We start from the raw sequence: 16,037 nt of genomic DNA on the forward strand, positions 1-16,037 counted from the left end.
TTCTATTGTACATTTTCTCCACAACCTGCCTCCAGCGTGCAAATACGAGGGGCGTTTGAAAAGTTCGTGCAAAAATAAAACTACTTACGTGTTTGGGGTAAATCTTTTTTTCTTCGACATAGTCTCCTTTTAGACCTGTACACTTCATCCAGAGCTGTTCTAATTTGTTGATCCCTTCCGAATAATAGGAGTTTTCCAAGACTGCAAAATAGCTACTAGTTGCTGCAATCACCTCCTCGTTTGAATAAAATCTTTGTCCCACCAGCCATTTCTTCAAATTGGGGAACAAGTATCAATCCGAGGGAGTCAAGTCTGGAGAGTAAAGGGGATGTGAAACGAGTTGGAAACCTATTTCCATTAATTTTGCGACCGCAACTGCTGAGGTCTGTGCCCGTGCATTGTCGTGATGCAAATGGACTTTTTTGCGGTCGAATCGCCGGCGTTTTTCTTGCAGCTCGGTTTTCAAATGTCCAATAACGATGAATAATATGCAGCTGTAATAGTTTTTACCCTTTTCCAGGTAGGCGATGAGGATTATCCCTTACGAATGCCAAAAGACAGTCGCCGTAACCTTTCCGGCAGAAGGAATGGTCTTCGCCTTTTTTGGTGCAGATTATCCCTTGGTAACCCATTGTTTAGATTGTTTTTTTTGCCTCAGGAGTATAGTAATGTATCTGTGTTTCATCCACAGTGCCGAAACGACGCTTGAAGTCCTTCGGATTCTTCCTGAACAGCTGCAACACTTCACACGATTCCGTTTTTGGTCAAGCGTGAGCAATAGCGGAACCCATCTTGCGGATAGCTTTCTCATGTCCAAATGTTTATGCAAAATGTTATGCACCCGTTCATTCGAGATGCCCACAGCACTAGCAGTCTCACGCACCTTAACTCTTCTGTCACCCATCACCATATCATGGATTTTATCAATGATTTCTGGAATCGCAACCTCCACAGGGCGTCCAGAACGTTCAGCATCACTTGTTCCCATATGGCCACTACGAAAACTTTGAAACCACTTATGAACTGTTCTAATCGAATGTGCAGAGTCACCATAATGTTTATCAAGCATCTCTTTAGTCTCCTGAGGCGTTTTGCCTTTCATAAAGTAATGTTTAATCACCACACGAAATTCCTCTTCGGCGGTCTCTGGCAGTCAACAGACGAGGTCAGCCTGTACGCTTTTGTGCTGTACGTGTCCCTTCACGTTTTCACTTCACTATCGCATCGGAAATAGTGGACCTGCAGCGGAGTGTGCGCTGATTTGAAACTTCCTGGCAGATTAGAACTGTGTGCCGGACCGAGAATCGAACTCGGAACCCTTGTCTTTTGGGGGAAAGTGCTCTACCAACTGAGCTATCCAAACAGCAACTCCTCTCTGCGAGTAGTGCTAGTTCTGCAAGTTTCGCCGGAGAACTTCTGCGAAGTTTGGAAGGTAGGAGATAAGGTACTGGCGGAAGTAAAATTCTGAGGACGTGGCGTGAGTCGTGCTTGGGTAGCTCAGATGGTAGAGCACTTGCCCGCGAGAGGCAAAGGTCCCGAGTTGGAATCTAGGTCCGGCACACGGTTTTAATCTGCCAGGAAGTTTGGAATATACTTCTCTATCATTTTATGAAACCTTCAATGGAATACGTTTCCGCTGATGATTTTTCTCGCAAATACGTCTGAAAATTTTATTATTTAGCTGATGACTAGTACGTGTTTAAAAAATTAAGAGAATTTGAATTAATCCTGTATTAATCACGGTCCAGCCCCATTAATGTGACCACCGCCTATGTTCGACGTCAACGTGCAGTAACCATCCACAGACGGCATGACGCCGCAGCAGTGAAAAACGCCTTTGTCTTAATGATAGCCATCCAAACTCGCTTTCTTACATCCGGGACACTCTGTACCTTATTTCGTGGTAGTACGAAATGAGCTGCCCTTCTGTGAACTTTTTCGATACCTTCCAGGAGTCTTATCTGGTAAATATCCCGTAACACAAAGCAATATTCCAGCAGAAGACGGAAAAGCGAAGTGTGGGCAACACTTTAGCAGTTCTGTTCCATCTCCTACTTTCTCAGCCAATAAAACGTAGCCTTTGGTATGCCTTTCTATTGCCACCAACGTGCATTTCGCGTGAGGATCACGAAGATAAGATTAAAGGGATTAGGGCTCGTATGGGGGCGTACAGATAGTAGTTTTTCCCTCGCTCTATATGCAAGTGGAACAGAAAAGGAAATGACTAATAGTCAGTCTTGCGGAAAATGCATGTAGCGGTAGATGAAGAAGACACAAAAATTCGAAATACTCTCCTGTAATAAGAGTGAGAGATCAGGTTAATTTCCGGTGTTAGCAGACAGCAGTACCGTCCCCCACTAGCGTCAGACAAAAACTTTCTCCCCGATAAACCTTGACGTTGACGTCATGTTCTGCCCAAGTCCGTTGACAGCCTGTGCAAATCCCGCCTGTTGAAATGGAGTGCTGAATGTTTTAGCGTTCTGTTTCGTCCTGTCAAGTGTGAGTCGATCGTTACCCAGTCATTTATCGAGGGAGCTCAAGTTACACTACTGGCCATTAAAATTGCTACACCAAAAAGAAATGCAGATGATAAACGGGTATTCATTGGACAAATATATAATACTAGAGCTGACATGTGATTACATTTTCACGCAATTTCGGTGCATAGATCATGAGAAATCAGTATCCAGAACAACCACCTCTGGCCGTTATAACGGCCTTGATACGCTTGGGCATTGAGTCAAACAGAGCTTGGATAGCGTGTACAGATACAGCTGCCCATGCAGCTTCAACACGATACCACAGTTCATCAAGAGTAGTGGCTGGTGCATTGTGACTAGCCAGTTGCTCGGCCACCATTGACCAGACGTTTTCAGTTGCTGAGAGATCTGGAGAATGTGCTGGCCAGGGCAGCAGTCGAACATTTTCTGTATCCAGAAAGGCCCGTACAGGACTTGCAACATGTGGTCGTGCATTATCCTGCTGAAATGTAGGGTTTCGCAGGGATCGAATGAAGGGTAGAGCCACGGGTCGTAACATATCTGAAATGTAGAGCCCACTGTTCAAAGTGCCGTCAATGCCAACAAGAGGTGACCGAGACGTGTAACCAATGGCACCCATACCATCATGCCGGATGATACGCCAGTATGGCGACGACTAATACAAGCTTCCAATGTGCGTTCATCACGATGTCGCCAAACACGGATGAAACCATCATGATGCTGAAACAGAACCTTGATTCATCCGAAAAATGATGTTTTGCCATTCGTGCACCCAGGTTCGTCGTTGAGTACACCATCGCAGGTGCTCCTGTCTGTGTTGCAGCGTCAAGAGTAACCGCAGCGATGGTCTCCGAGCTGATAGTCCATACTGCTGCAAACGTCGTCGAACTGTTCGTGCAGATGGTTGTTGTCTTGCAAACGTCCCCGTTGTTGACTCAGGGATCGAGACGTGACTGCACGATCCGTTAGAGCCATGCGGATAAGATGTCTGTCATCTAGACTGCTAGTGGAACGAGGCCGTTGGCAACCAGCACGGCGTTCCGTATTACCCTCCTGAACCCACCGATTCTATATTCTGCTAGCAGTCATTGGATCTCGACCAACGCGAGCAGCAATGCCGCGATACGATAAACCGCAATCGCGATAGGCTCCAATCCGGCCTTTATCAAAGTCGGAAACGTGATGGTACGCATTTCTCCTCCTTACACGAGGCATCGCAATAACGTTTCACCAGGCAACGCCGGTCAACTGCTGTTTGTGTATGAGAAATCGGCTGGAAACTATCCTTATGTCAGCATGTTGTAGGTGTCGCCACCGGCGCCAACCTTGTGTGAATGATCTCAAAAGCTAATCATTTGCATATCACAACAGCTTCTTCCTGTCGGTTAAATTTCGCGTCTGTAGCACGTCATCTTCGTGGTGTAGCAATTTTAATGGCCAGTAATGTATATGTCGTTGCCTGCTTCCGACCCTTCAACTGACTAACCCATCCAGTTATAGGGGTACTTACGGTTCAGCGTGGACTGCAAACCCAGGTGCCGCGTGGCGCTCTTCACTTATCAAGATATTGTCAGAAGTGAAAGAAACGACCAGTGACAGGAAAAATCATTGGACTGACTGACGAGTGAGCCCCGAAGCCTTTGAGCCGTACTATGACTGTTATTAGCTTAGTCGCCGAGACACACTTCATGCTGTCTGTAACTGCATACTGTTCACTGAGGATATGTTCGAAGAAATTTCGGTCTTGCGGCAGGTCGTTATCAATTTACTCCACGGTATTTCGACTAGGGAGCTTGCAACAATTCCACGGTGAGCCATTGAAGACTGACGGATTCGTCCTGATTTCCGCAGTGTACAGCACGGTGAGAGTATTTCGCACATGCGTCAAAACCATGTTGACAGACGGACCACACCACGCGGCAGCAGCGCCCCATCCGATGGAACTGCGGTACTCACCTATCCTCTGCCTTAACATTCGACTGCCCCGGCGGCCACTATGTCACGTTCAGTTTGAGAAAATCATGAAGATGACAGGATTCCACGCACTATCCAGCTGATATCTGCTGTAACGGTTCGCCAGATTTTCCGTCATGAACCGACAGTGGCTATCACCTGGATAATGCATATAATCCTATGATCTCCACGATTTGTTCAAATGGAAGGCGACAGAGTGCGCCGATGGCCCCGGCGAGCGGGAATGCACAGGATAGCTGAGTTCCGCAGTTCCACCAGCGAGAACTCTGCCGATGGGTAGTGTGGTCCGTCTGTTAACATGGTTATGACGCATGTGCGGATTCCTCTCACTATTCTATGTCCAGGGAAGAGCCTAATATCGTGTAGGGCCCCCGCGAGCACACAGAAGTGCCGCAACACGACGTGACATGGACGCAACTAATGTCTGAACTCGTGCTGGAGTGAAATGACACCATGAATCCTGCTGGGCTGTTCATTCATCGGTAAGAGTACAAGGGGGTGGGCCGGCAGCTGTGGCCGTGCGGCTCTAGGCGCTTCAGTCCGGAACCGCGCAGCTGCTAAGGTCGCAGGTTCGAATCCTGCCTCGGGCATGGGTATTTGTGATGTCCTTAGGTTAGTTAGGTTTAAGTAGTTCTAAGTTCTAGGGGACTGATGACCTCAGAAGTTAAGTCCCATAGTGCTCAGAGCCATTTGAACCATTTGAACAAGGGGGTGGAGATCTCTTCTGAACTTCTGAACAGCACGATGCAAGACATCCCCAGATATGCTCAATAATATTCATGTCTGGGGAGTTTGATGGCCAGGTAAGTACTGTATTTAAGCTCAGAAGAGTGTTCCTGGAGCTACTCTGTAGCCATTCTGGACGTGTGGGGTGTCACACTGTCCTACTGGAACTGCCCAAGTCCGTCGGTATGCACAATGGACATGAATGGATGCAGGTGATCAGACAGGATGCTTACACACCTGTCACCTGTCAGAGTCGTATCTAGACGTATCAGGCGTCTCATATCACTCCAGCTGTACACACCGTTACAGAGCCTACACTAGCTTGAACAGTCTCCTGCTGATATGCATGGTCCGTGGATTCATGAGGTCGCCTCCATACCCCTACACGTCCATCCACTCGATACAATTTGAAACGAGACTCGTCCGACCAGGCAACAAGTTTCCAGTCATTTACAGTCCAATGTCGGTGTTGACGGGTCCAAGTGAGGCGTAAAGCTTTGTGTCGTGTAGTCGTAAAGGGTACACGAGTGGGCCTCCGGCTCCCAAAACACATATCGACGAACTCTGTAGCAATTTGCGGAAGGGTTGCACTTCCGTCACGCTGAACAATTCCCTTCATTCGTCGTCAGTCCCGTTCTTGCAGGATCTTTTTCCGACCGCAGCGATGTCGGAGGTTTGATGTTTTACCAGAGTCCTGATAAGGTATACTCGTGAAATGGTCATATGGGAAAATCCCCACTTCATCGCTACCTCAGAGATGCTGTGTCACATCTCCTGTGCGCCGACTATAACACCACGTTCAAACTCACTTACATCTTGATAACCTGCCATTTTAGCACCACTAATCGATCTAACAACTGCGCCAGACGCTTGTTGTCTTATACAGACTTTGCCGACCGCAGTGCCGTATTCTGCTTGTCTACGTATCTCTTTATTTGAATACGTATGCCTGTAGCAGTTTCTTTTGCGCTTCAGTGTATTTCGAAATGGAGGGCTTCTTCATCTGAAGGCACCCCTGCTGATTATGCCGCATTAGTTGAATTATGTAGCAATAAATGAAATCATTAAGTCAACGCAAAAACCCACATGTACACCCCACGTTTGTATTTACTACTTTAGAAGGTGAAGCAGAAATGCTAATGCTTCATAGCGTCCGAGGACACCAAAGGAGTCTTCGCTGATGAACTACAGCAGCGTCTTCCTCTGAAGGCGACTGGAGATCAAACTCGTAGAGGCCGGAATTGCGCAAGACTCGGTCTTGTTATGTATGACTCTTGTTTACCATCCACGTCAACGACATGCTGACGACTGCAAACGTTCACCTGGCACAGTTCACGTATGATAATGCGTACCCTAAGAGTGGACGCCAACGTAATGTCACTATCAGAAGACTGCAGACACAATCTTAACTTCACCACAGAGTGGTGCAGACATGACAAGTTTAAAATTAATCCATCCAAAATAACGGCAATATACTTTATCACAAAACATCCACAACTGGACAGAAACCTTGCTATCCAAGAGCAGGAGATGGCATGGAGATCAACTGGCAAGTATTTGGCAGTCAAATTCGATTGGAGCCTTTTTTCCCCGTAGACACGTGCAAGACCTAAAACTTAAAACCTTTAGCATGGCTAGGAAACTGGTGCCACTATTCTGCAGAGAGGAGTTCAACATCTCAAAAAGGCAAGTGCATTATCAAAAATCATTTAAGGAAGCACATCATAGGGCCTCGCTAGCAAGACCCAAATAGATCACATTCAGGTATTGCAAAATAAAGTCCTTCTGTGGACGCTTACGGCTTCACGATACACGCACATCCAGACGCTGCATGAGGAGCTCAGTATGGAACTTGTTGTACAAACGATCAAACTCAGGCTCACAAAAATTCATGAGAAATTAGACAAACACATGTCATCCGTCACATCCGTGAAGCAGGTACCACCAGAGCAGAAACCAGGCATCAGTACAGAGTCCCAGGGCATTAGGTGAATATGAAATTAGAAATGAGACACTACAAAGAAAGAAAGAAACCATCGGGAGAGAGACTTACAGACTTGCGGCCCTTACAAGTCATTCACGAGTGCAATAAATGAAGTGGTGAAAACTAAACCTTACCATGTCACCAAGAAGCGTGGATCGATGAAGAAGCAAAAAAAAGAAAGAAACAAAAAGTCCCTGTCATCCTTCGTTGTCTCAACTGGTGATGAGTGGCAAGTGCCCAGTCGAAATATCGTGGAGTCTAGTTGATGACGAACGGCTGCGTGCCCAAACAATTCCACAAGAAAATTTTAAAATTGTCTGTGAGGGATTGTTTCATTGAACACACACTGTGCAGGAACGTGTTTCAAATGGCAGTACGACTGTTGTGATTTTTTTCAGCATGTCTCTTAAATCGCTTGTAGAATAGTGGGATCGTTCGTCAGTGAGAGCCACGGATTGGCAAAGTTCTTAGCCTGGGTTATTAGAAATGCCTCAACGCTCCGTCGGTAACGGTCTAGCCATCGGCGAGAAGACTACTTATCCTTTCATATTTACTGTTAGCAGGGGACGAGCATACACAATTTCTTTGGACGTAACGCTGTACCCGTGGTGTTTCTTGGATCGTAAGTCTACGTCATGAGACAACACGAAACAATACGAGGACATTTGCTGTGTCGACCAAGTATCTGTTCGTATCTAGCGGAGCCTTTGTAGAGCTCGCGTGTCCAAGCACTTGCCTACGACTCGCCGTCTATCGTGGGGCGTAGTCGGAACCGCCGATTGGCAGGCCGTTCCCAGAAATGCCGAGCCCGTCTCGCCGAGTGTGACGATAGGTCCCCCGCCAGCCTGTGGAATGCCTCTTTCCGACATGCGTTGTGATAACTCACCTTCGTGTGTGGCGACCAAACTAACAGCATCATGTCTCGTCTGACACACTCTCGCCATTGCCGGTCTCGTAAATGAGAAAAATTGTTCCACTGTAAGTCAATAGTCTTTCGACAAGTTTGCTACCGTTATCGCCTACTGTAATATTGTAAGAGTATTTTCATACCTAATACTCCCAACGCTCATCACCATCATCATCATCATCATTTAAGACTGATTATGCCTTTCAGCGTTCAGTCTGGAGCATAGCCCCCCTTATAAAATTCCTCCATGATCCCCTATTCAGTGCTAACATTGGTGCCTCTTCTGATGTTAAACCTATTACTTTAAAATCATTCTTAACCGAATCCAGGTACCTTCTCCTTGGTCTGCCCCGACTCCTCCTACCCTCTACTGCTGAACCCATGAGTCTCTTGGGTAACCTTGCTTCTCCCATGCGTGTAACATGACCCCACCATCTAAGCCTGTTCGCCCTGACTGCTACATCTATAGAGTTCATTCCCAGTTTTTCTTTGATTTCCTCATTGTGGACACCCTCCTGCCATTGTTCCCATCTATTAGTACCTGCAATCATCCTAGCTACTTTCATATCCGTAACCTCAACCTTGTTGATAAGGTAACCTGAATCCACCCAGCTTTCGCTCCCGTACAACAAAGTTGGTCGAAAGATTGAACGGTGCACAGATAACTTAGTCTTGGTACTGACTTCCTTCTTGCAGAAGAGAGGAGATCGTAGCTGAGCGCTCACTGCATTAGCCTTACTACACCTCGCTTCCAGTTCTTTCACTATGTTGCCATCCTGTGAGAATATGCATCCTAAGTACTTGAAACCGTCCACCTGTTCTAACTTTGTTCCTCCTATTTGGCACTCAATCCGTTTATATTTCTTTCCCACTGACATTACTTTCGTTTTGGAGATGCTAATCTTCATACCATAGTCCTTACATTTCTGATCTAGCTCTGAAATATTACTCTGCAAACTTTCAATCGAATCTGCCAACACAACTAAGTCATCCGCATATGCAAGACTGCTTATTTTGTGTTCACATATCTTAATCTCACCCAGCCAGTCTATTGTTTTCAACATATGATCCATAAATAATATGAACAACAGTGGAGACAGGTTGCAGCCTTGTCTTACCCCTGAAACTACTCTGAACCATGAACTCAGTTTACCGTCAACTCTAACTGCTGCCTGACTATCCATGTAAAGACCTTTAATTGCTTGCAAAAGTTTGCCTCCTATTCCATAATCTCGTAGAACAGACAATAACTTCCTCCTAGGAACCCGGTCATATGCCTTTTCTAGATCTATAAAGCATAGATACAATTCCCTGTTCCACTCATAACACTTCTCCATTATTTGTCGTAAGCTAAAGATCTGGTCCTGACAACCTCTAAGAGGCCTAAACCCACACTGATTTTCATCCAATTGGTCCTCAACTAATACTCGCACTTTCCTTTCAACAATACCTGAGAAGATTTTACCCACAACGCTGATTAAAGAGATACCTCTGTAGTTGTTACAATCTTTTCTGTTTCCATGTTTAAAGATTGGTGTGATTACTGCTTTTGTCCAGTCTGATGGAACCTGTCCCGACTCCCAGGCCATTTCAATTATCCTGTGTAGCCATTTAAGACCTGACATTCCACTGTACTTGATGAGTTCCGACTTAATTTCATCCACCCCAGCTGCTTTATTGCACTGCAATCTATTGACCATTTTCTCTACTTCCTCAAACGTGATCCTATTTCCATCATCATTCCTATCCCATTCTACCTCGAAATCTGAAACATTACTGATCGTATTTTCACCTACATTGAGCAACTCCCAACGCTCTCGTTAAATTATTTCAATATTCTAATCCTTTACCGTCCTACAGTTTTACTCCTACCTCTTTCAGCAAAGCTGTTTGATTACCTCAGTCTTTTACAAGCTCAACCATGTCCGATGTGGCCAGAAAATCGACATGATTTTCGCATCACTTTTCTTAGTTATTCGATACCTTCGTAACTCCCCTTCGGTAACAAATATCTGTAACCATCCGCAAATGCTGTACAAGATCCGCATTCTGAGTCTACATACGCATAGTTCTGAATCTTTATCCATCTCGTTCTCCACTTCATCTATAAGTCTTTGGCAAAAAAAAGTAATCTCTGACTGAACCAGAGAAGCGCTGGATGTAAAAAGATACCGTAATTATTTCTATCATCATTAGTACAGCTTCTGTCTCGATTCATCCTAGTTTTTTCATTATGGTATAAAAGCGAATGATTAGTTCTGTCTCATTGTAAACAGATTGCTAGATGGTCTAATCCGAATTTCTTATTAGTCTTCCTTCCACCTCAATTGCATTTATTTCATTACCTTTTCTTTTAACTTACCGTTTTATTTCTCGTTTACGTCGGATCTTCCAACTTCTTCTCTCGATGTTGTATTGTCTCGCCTTGCTGTAGATGTGACTAATGTCACATTAATGTCACATTAATATCCGATGTACCAGAAACAGAATGTTATGGAAAATGTTCTTATTACAGTATCAGTAGGGTTGACATTACTGTAAAGAGTAAATTCATTACTGTAACTATTTTAATATTAATTATTTTTATGTCCATCCTTTTGAAATGAGGTCTTTGGAACAACGGCCGTTTACTATTGCCAGCAAATAAAACTCCTACAGCCGTCCTTGTGATTTTATTTGTTTTGTTGCAACCAGTTTCGGCGCCTTCTTCAGGTTGTAGATGATGCGCAAGGGGTTGAAACGATCCCTATATATATCGCATCAGTGGCCAGTAGTTGATGGTTAGAGTGCTGACACCCATGTTTTCAGATAGTCTGCGTAATCAGTTACACTGATCACTGATTCGATGCATATAGGGATCGTTTCAACCCCTTCCGCATAAACTACAGCCTGAAGAGGTTACATTGAAGCACCGAAACTGGTTGCGACAAAATAAATAAAATCATAAGGACGGCTGTAGACGTTTTATTTTCTCGCAATTCTTACTATTTGTTAATTCATCCACTTTGAGGTGGTGACGGTGATAAGGATTTTAATAGCTAATTAGTCTGTTCTCATCAAAGCTAGTAGATAAGAGTTTCTGAAACTCTTTTCCAGACAGAGGGAATGTAGGTGGTGGCCCTTCATAGGTGCAACGTAGCTTATTCAGCAGTGATTCCAATTGCTGTTCTAAGTGATCCCTCCTATCTGTCTACGCTTATAATAAAGTGACCCACCGCGTTTTTCTGTCTGTGTGTGGAGGCTTATCTCAGAAACTACTGTAGGGATGTTGAACCAGTTTGCACTGGTAGAGTGATCAACGAGGAAAGTGTGTGTGTATAATTTATTACCACTACTCCAGAGAAATCGTCTGGCTATAGATACTTAGTACTACAGTGTAATTACTACACAGACAGCTCCACCCATGACCGTGGAACAAGAGCTAGGGGTGGTGACGTGAAAGGAATCCGACCACCCTCTACCACTAACATTGCCAAATCCAGATTAAAATGCCCCCCCCCCCCCTCCACACGAAAAATACGGTTTAAGGCAGGGGAGAAGAAGAAGACTTACACATATAACTGTGTTCCAGAAGTACAGTCCCAGAAATTTCTCGTATCAGAAACATACCTATTTTATACACAGTTAGGACTACATTACTTTCGCCCAAAACTTGCCCACTGCCAATGCATTTTCTGCTTCTTGATGGAGTTCATCTTCTGAGCAGGACTCTGGACACAGTCGGAATTGAAGCATGTGATGAACAGTCTGATCTTCTCCACACTGAATATCATCTTGATCAGTGAAGTTCCACATTGCCAAATTAACGTTTGATCTGCCAGTACCAAATCTCAGTCTGTCTCATCAAATCCAGAAGATAAGAGTTTCTGAAACTCTTTTCCAGACAGTGGGAATGTAGGTCGTGGCCCTTCATAGTTGCAACATAGCTTATTCAGCAGTGATTCCAGATGTTGTCGATGTTCTTTGGAGACTCTTCCTTGACTTCAGTCTTTACGGGTGTGGTTCGTTACCATACAGCGGATGCCTTCTGTCCTGGTCTAGTTGCTTTCTTTCCTCATTCACAGCTGTTTCTCTACGAACAGGAGATGGTGCTAAACCTGCGAGATGATAAAAACCATTCGACCGGAGTGGATTTCAAACTTGTTTACGGCCACAATACGTCCTACAATGAAAAAAGCATCCTTCAGCTGCATTTGCTTTTGGTGACTTAAATACTCCAACCATCTTCGTCGGTCATATTTTCTATAGAAGTGAATTCCACTTTCTTTGGATGTCTAGCAATCTGCTAATGTTTCCTTACAATTAATTCGCCTTCGGCTTAGACCGTCTACTTCGACACTATAAACCAGCTGTGGTTTTGTTGCAGGAACCAACAGGCATTCTCTTAAAGTGAGTTAAGGAAACAGCGTTAGTATAATTCTGTATGCCCGGACGGGGATTTGAATCCCTCCCCCCATCCCTAGCCCAGTGTCTTAACCACTTCATCACCTCGCTCGTTCAACGATTTTTCCGAGGATATAGCGAGCAACTTATTTATCTTGTATTTCTTTTACAGGCAGTCTTTTAAGTCCTGTTGGCTTGTGGTCCTACTACGGGTCATCTAGTCACTATTAATAATAGATACCGTTAAACGGTTATGATGGTAAATAAACTAAAATGTAGTCGCGCGGTATTAGCCGAGCGGTCTGAGGCGCTGCAGACATGGACTGTGCGACTGGTCCCGGCGGAGGTTCGAGTCCTCCCTCGGGCATGGGCGTGTGTGTTTGTTCTTAGGATAATTTATGTTAAGTAGTGTGTAAGCTTAGGGACTGATGACCTTAGCAGTTAAGTCCCATAAGATTTTTTTTAACTGTAGAAAATACGAATAAATATAAGTTAACTGAGAAAAATTGGAAAATGGAAAAATAGGTATTGGTGTTTCAAGAAAAATAGAAAAGATAGTATAGATGTGTACTAGATAGAAATTACCACCTTTGTCATCACAGTGTGGAAGCCTCGAAATTTACTTGGAACCCTATGCTCCTTGGCAGCAAACAGTCTATTAATAAACATACCTACGTCGACATACGTGATATGTGGCGCCACCTACTGCTTAGTCACTTCACCTCTCGTAGTTCTGTGTTAGTATACAGGGTTATTACAAATGATTGAAGCGATTTCACAGCTCTACAGTAACTTTATTATTTGAGATATTTTCACAATGCTTTGCACACACATACAAAAACTCAAAAAGTTTTTTTAGGCATTCACAAATGTTGGAGATGTGCCCCTTTAGTGATTCGGCAGACATCAAGCCGATAATCAAGTTCCTCCCACACTCGGTGCAGCATGTCCCCATCAATGAGTTCGAAAGCATCGTTGATGCGAGCTCGCAGTTCTGGCACGTTTCTTGGCAGAGGAGCTTTAAACACTGAATCTTTCACATAACCCCCAGGAAGAAATCACATGGGGTTAAGTCGGGAGAGCGCGGAGGCCATTACATGAATTGCTGATCATGATCTCCACCACGACCGATCCATCGGTTTTCCAATCTCCTGTTTAAGAAATGCCGAACATCATGATGGAAGTGCAGTGGAGCACCATCCTGTTGAAAGATGAAGTCGCCGCTGTCGGTCTCCAGTTGTGGCATGAGCCAATTTTCGATCATGCCCAGATACGCGTGTCCTGTAAAGTTTTTTTCGCGGAAGGAAAAGGGGCCGTAAACTTTAAACCGTGAGATTGCACAAAACACGTTAACTTTTGGTGAATTGCGAATTTGCTGCACGAATACGTGATGGTTCTCTACCACCCAGATTCGCACATTGTGTCTGTTCACTTCACCATTAAGAAAAAATGTTGCTTCATCACTGAAAACAAGTTTCGCACTGAACGCATCCTCTTCCATGAGCTGTTGCAACCGCGCCGAAAATTCAATGCGTTTGACTTTGTCATCGGGTGTCAGGGCTTGTAACAATTGTAAACGGTAAGGCTTCTACTTTAGCCTTTTCCGTAAGATTTTCCAAACCGTCGGCCGTGGTACGTTTAGCTCCCTGCTTGCTTCATCCGTCGACTTCCGCGGGCTACGCGTAAACTTGCCCGCACGCGTTCAACCGTTTCTTCGCTCACTGCAGGCCGACCCGTTGATTTCCCCTTACAGAGGCATCCAGAAACTTTAAACTGCGCATAGCATCGCCGAATGGAGTTAGCAGTTGGTGGATCTTTGTTGAACTTCGTCCTGAAGTGTCGTTGCACTGTTATGACTGACTGATGTGAGTGCATTTCAAGCACGACATACGCTTTCTCGGCTCCTGTCGCCATTTTGTCTCACTGCGCTCTCGAGCGCTCTGGCGGCAGAAACCTGAAGTGCGGCTTCAGCTGAACAAAACTTTATGAGTTTTTCTACATATCTGTAGTGTGTCGTGACCATATGTCAATGAACGGAGCTACAGTGAATTTATGAAATCGCTTCAATCATTCAAACTGGCTCTGAGCACTATGGGACTTAACATCTGTGGTCATCAGTCCCCTAGAACTTAGAACTACTTAAACCTAACTAACCTAAGGACATCACACACATCCATGCCCGAGGCAGGATTCGAACCTGCGACCGTAGCAGTCGCGCGGTTCCGGACTGAGCGCCTAGAACCGCGAGACCACCGCGACCGGCGCTTCAATCATTTGTAATAGCCCTGTATATGGCGCTTTTCTGTTTTAGAGAGTATAAAATCTTAACGGTAAAATTAGTATTTTATGTTACCCTCCAGCCTCTAGTTCGAATGGTTAAACGAAATTAATATTTGTGCTATGTAATTATCTATGCCGAAGTTGGGTGAGGTTGGTGGCGTATTATACGGTAGAAATCTTTAACAGTGCGGCTCTCGCAGCCGAGCGAATCAGACGTGCGGTGTGTGCTCTCCGCTGTCAAAGAGGGCCCACGCGCCTTGTTTACTTTCTTCGGCCGACACTAACGTGACGCCGTAGCGCTACAAGACCATGGCAAACCAATACAGAAGATCAACCTTGAACTTCACATTTCGGAACGACTTTACCCGACCAAAGACGCTCGAAGTCGATCGCTTTTTAAAAGAGGAAGCCAAGATCCCGGCTGCCGACATTGTCGGCATTCACTTTTCGATAGTCAGTAGCACGGTCTATGTAAAGTTCATAAACGAAACTACATGCGACAAGGTGCTTCGTGAGATGAAACAAGAACTCCGCTTCTGCCACGCAGAAGGCAATGTTGGCAACGTCGAGGGCGGCCATGCCGCAATGGGACTGCGGACTATACGCATATTCGAACTTCCATTTGAACTCCCGGCGGCAGAAGTTGTAGCGGCGCTCCGCCCCTACGGCACGGCACACGAACACGTGGTTGAAAAATGGACCCAGTTTAAGACGTATCCAGTATTCAATGTAGTACGCCAAGTGCGCATAGATCTCCAACGACACGTGCCATCCTATCTACAGATAGGAGGATGCCGGGCCATAGTTACTTATGACGGCCAGCCGAAGACGTGTTCCGGATGCGGCAAGGAAGGTCTCCTTCGTTCCGAGTGCCTCCAGCGTCGGATCACACAACTCACACCGAAGGACGTTGCACCACCAGCGGCGAAGACTATTCTACCCGTGACCTACGCGGCAGCGCTCACGACGTTCTCCACACAACAGACACGGCCGACCGCTTCAGCGGTACAAGAATCACTTTCCACGGACAATAACCTGGATGATCCGCCGACCTGGCCAGTGGTGGAAAATAGTACTACGACTCTGGAGCTACCGAACGCGACAGACATTGACGCCAGCAAGATGGCAATTGATTCCCTTATTGTACCGACCAAAGCGTTTGTTCCGGCGGAGCGTGAGTCAGTGCCGTCTTCTGACAATGAAGGCCACGTACGGAAACAGCGATCACCGAAACGCCGAAAGCGCCGTCGTCGGACCGTGTCAGAACACAGCGGTTCGCATT

Source organism: Schistocerca americana, chromosome 4, assembly GCF_021461395.2.
Source record: "Schistocerca americana isolate TAMUIC-IGC-003095 chromosome 4, iqSchAmer2.1, whole genome shotgun sequence".
NCBI lineage: Eukaryota > Metazoa > Arthropoda > Insecta > Orthoptera > Acrididae > Schistocerca > Schistocerca americana.